General features: G+C 38.5%; 1 non-coding gene across 1 annotated transcript; it reads left to right on the top strand.

Moving 5' to 3' along the window:
• Positions 1-3,391: 3,391 nt before the first annotated feature.
• LOC145110520 (small nucleolar RNA R71) lies at positions 3,392-3,498 on the top strand. The gene has a single exon (XR_013709898.1). It is a non-coding gene; the product is annotated as a small nucleolar RNA R71 (small nucleolar RNA).
• Positions 3,499-4,473: the final 975 nt, after the last annotated feature.

Here is a 4,473-nt window from a genome sequence, read left to right on the forward strand (position 1 = left end):
CGGAATAGTCCAAAATCCGGGGCTAAATAGTGAATTCCGGAGCTCTAGGGCAACTTCCGAAGTCCTTCTGAAATTTCTGGAGCATTTCTCAAAGTTCCGGAGCCTCTTAGGAAAATCCGGAGTCAATTGGGTCAATTCCGAAGCTGCTGGGTAGGTTCCGAAATGGTTGGCAAGAAGTTCCGGAGCAAACAGTACCTTCCGGAGTGCATTCTCGGATTCCGAAGTCGGAGCAGGTCAGCGGTCCGGACCGAGGATGCGAAGCGACTGGATTTTCCGAAGCGGCCATAGGCGAGATTGTCCGGAGCCATGAGTTCCGAGATTGCGAGATGGTCCGGATGAGAGGCTTCCGTGGTGCAACTCCTCTTGGTTTCCTTAAAAGACATTCCAGACTAAGAGGTTCCGGACCAAGAGGGTTCCGGACCAAGAGGAGTCCGGACTAAGAGGTTCCGGACCAAGAGGGTCCTTTTGGGGTTTCCTCTTCCGGTTTTGAGCTGTTTTCGAGTAAGGAAGGTGTTTAGAGAGATTTGAGAGAGATTTAAGATACATGGAGAGATTTGGGAGAGATTTCACATACTTGGAGAGATTTGGGAGAGATTCACTATTCTTGGAGAGATTTTGCATACTTAGGGAGATTTGGGAGAGATTCACTATTCTTGGAGAGATTTGGGAGAGATTCACTATTCTTGGAGAGATTTCACATACTTAAAGAGATTTGGGAGAGATTCACTATTCTTGGAGAGATTTCGCATACTTAGGGAAATTTAGGAGAGATTTCACATACTTGGAGAGATTTGGGAGAGATTCACTATACTTGGAGAGATTTGGGAGAGATTCACTATACTTGGAGAGATTTGCATTCTAACACTTTATGGCTCCTTAGGAACTCATATTGAACACTTAGGAGTGTTAACACAAATCTCACAATAGTCCTTACTTACCTGAGGACGGAATTTCCTAGCCAAAAGTGCTAGTTATGACAATATTAACCATGGAGCTTTGCTCACTAAGGACTACATTGGAGATCTTTTCTAGTTGTTGGCGAGTGTCAAGTAAATCTTGCAAAAACTTGGCATATTCGGCAACTTTTGCCAAGGATTCAATAAAAGGAGTATTAATCGAAATACCCTTAACTTGCTTCATAAATTTGATATGTTCTTGCTCCAGCGGGTGAACTTTGGCTCGAAAAGGAAAAGGAAAAGGAGGCTGATAAACTTGAGCACCAGAAAAAAATTTATGTTCATAACGAGACCATGCTATGGAGATTGAATCCTCACATCGTGACGGCAGTGTTTAAGCCTCAATTTTTTCTTTGACCTTCATTCGCTTTGGTTGTGATTCAGGTTGCTTTGTCTCATCTTCCAAGGCTTCTAAAAACTCAAAAATGGTGTCTTCTTCATTAGTGATGGCCATGACATGTGGTTGCGGTTTGTTATCGGGAATTAGTGGACGAAACCGCTCGTTAACCAATGCAGTTAATTGCCCGAGTTGAGCTTTAATATTTTTGATTGATGCTTGATGATTTCTAAGTAAGGGCTTGTTTGATAAGCCTCTTACTGAGTCTAGTAAGAGGTATCATCTTACTCAGCCCAGTCATGTTGTTTGTTTTACACATTTTATAGCTCTGACCGGGTCATTTTATATCTTACCAAGTCATCCAAAATTTATAGCTGACTGGAAAGCTTTCGTTGATGCCCTTTCCCATAAATGCGTCTATCTCCTCATTCTTGAGCACACCAACAACCAAATCACCCCTTGCCCCTGCTACGCCTCTCTTCCACATCTGAAGTCGATGTTGATTTCACAAAAAGTGAAGACTCTACCATTGTAAAATTCAATAGGTTGAATCGTCAATTTTCTGATTCCGTTCAAAAATCAGAGATGAGTGGCGTGCAAGTCTATCTCCTTGGCGACATTATCTGAAACTGATGCTAAAATCAGACCTTCCCCAACTGAAACCGATGTTGATTTCACCACAGATATATCAATTTCAACTATTATGATATGAATACTCTTTGGTAGGATGTTCACTGTGTTTTCTTACATGTCCTACTACGTGTATTTGGGAGATGGGCTTATTTGGTGTTCATATTTATTTTGCAGGTGTTATTATAGGTGCTAGTTATGAGGTTATTCTTTTCCAAATATACGTCATCTTTTTGCATCTTACATCATCGGAGTTGCTGGTCAAGTTCTTCATGGTGGCTGCTAAAATTGTATGGGTTTGGACTAAAATGCCCCTGAAGTTGATGTTACATAATAATAATTATTAATTGTTGTTAATCTATTCGAGATCATCCAAGTGGTTAAAAATTGTATGCTGAAATTTTGTTGCATAGTACTTATATGTGTGGAAGATATATGTGATCTTTTCTTTGTTATTTGGTTATGTTTGTGTACTAATAACTCGAATGTATTGTTATTTGGTTATGTTTGTGTGGAAGATATATGTTCATAAACTTTGGTAAGATTTGTTGTTTATAAACTTTGAAATTATTTACGTTTAATTTGGATTTTTATGATATTTTGTATAACTATTCATTAGTTTTATCAATTTTATTCGGATGTCATATAAAACAGATACATTTAATTAAGCACAAACAAAACAGAAGGGTAAAATAGTCATTTTCAACGGTCAACATACTCAGTCAGATGCATAATCAAACAACATAATTTCATTCAGAAGCACATGCAGTCAGAGCTTCAGATCCGATCAGGTCCTTACTCAGTCAGATCTTACTCGGTCAGCAACTATCAAACAACCCCTAAGGCTTGCTGATCTCTTATTAGAGCTTGCTGATCTGTCATCGCTGTATCGATTTCACCATGCCTCTTTTCTGATGTGGCTGCAAAGTGGGCGAGCATTGTTTCAAAATCTATTTTCTTTTCGGGCGCCGGTTCTTCTTTTTGATAAAACCCTCTTGCCTTTTGCTAGTACTTTTCTTCTTTTTTCCTTTTGTACTCATCGTAAGGAAACCATTCCTTCTTCGGCTTCCTCCAATCTTCATCGTAGCAGTCTCCACTTGAGTAGAAGACTTGGGCCTTCCTATTCCCGTTTTCATCTAGATGGCAATCTTTTGTCAAATGTGGATCATTGCAATTTTCACAACCCACACGTATCGCGTGAATGGATTGGTCCATCTTAGTCATTCTTCTATCCATGCTACTTAACATTTCCATTACTGCCGCCATATCTTCCGATGCACCATTCCCGATTCCCCTAGTTCCATCATTACGAGGGTTGTGATATTTCCGTGAATACTTTGAAAACTCTTCGATTAATTCTTTAATTTCAGCGAGATTATTTTTAGTTAAAGGTCCTTGCGAATCAAGGAGTTGCCTCGTCGTGACATTCACCACATAATAGAAGATCGAAACCTCTTGTTGCTTGTTTAGATCGTTTTAGGGGAAATTTCTTATTAACCCTTTGTATCTCTCCCAAGCCTCATACAAAGACTCCCCCACTTGTTTCTCAAAGTTTGCTATGACCTTCTTGAGTTTAGAAACTTTTGATGGTGGGCAAAATTGTTGGAGGAATTCTTCACGCATCTATGCCCAAGTGGTGACTGAACCCGGTGAAATTGCCTTCAACCGGTCTTTAGTTGCTCCTTTAATAGTAACCGGAAGCATTCCTAACAAGACAGTCTCTTGAGGAATATTAGGAATGTTGAAATAGTCGGCTATGTCATTGACTTCATCGTGGTGCTTGTATGCATCTTCATGGTCTTTTCCAGAAAATGGAATATCCTTTAGCGCGGTAAGGATATGTCCCTTAAGCTCAAAGGTAGCAGTAGCGGGAATTGCGGGTTGCACAAAAATGATCACCTCGTGGTGAAGCAGATAAACTAAACAGTAAGCAAAAACGAAAAACACGTGAAATAACTGAGTTCACGTCTTGTGAGTTAAGTAATTCAGAAAAAAAAATCTAATGCTTAAAATCAACTTTTTGCAGGTTTAACCCCACAAAAATGATCGATTAACCTAAAGTAATTAAATTAAAAACTAAAATACCCGTTCCCCGACAACGGCACAAAAAACTTGACGTGGTGCAGACTATACCTATCTAGTTTTAAATTTATATCCTAACTACTTATCTACTATTGCACCTATAGGCAGTGTACCTAGTCATATTATAGTATAGTAAAGTAAGTTGGGGTCGAACTCATGGAACAAATTTAATTAACTAAAATAATTAATAAAAATTAACCTAAAACAAGCAAAAGTTAAAAGGGGTTTTTCTATCTGATTTTACAAGTTCAGACAAACTTAAACACTTAACTAACGATTTTAATCAATATACAAAAAACAATTCCGTTTAGTTCGAATCCACCTTTTCCCTATGGTTAGTTACTAATTATGGGTTATTAAAGTTGGTTACCAATTATTATGTAATCAGAAATTCAAGTCCAAAGTTGCTAAAATTTTCACCAATTCATGAACTACCTTTTATGGTCATACATAATCAAAACACAAAAT

Source organism: Lactuca virosa, chromosome 4, assembly GCF_052849685.1.
Source record: "Lactuca virosa cultivar CGN04683 chromosome 4, Lactuca_virosa_CGN04683_v6, whole genome shotgun sequence".
NCBI classification, from domain to species: Eukaryota; Viridiplantae; Streptophyta; class Magnoliopsida; order Asterales; family Asteraceae; genus Lactuca; species Lactuca virosa.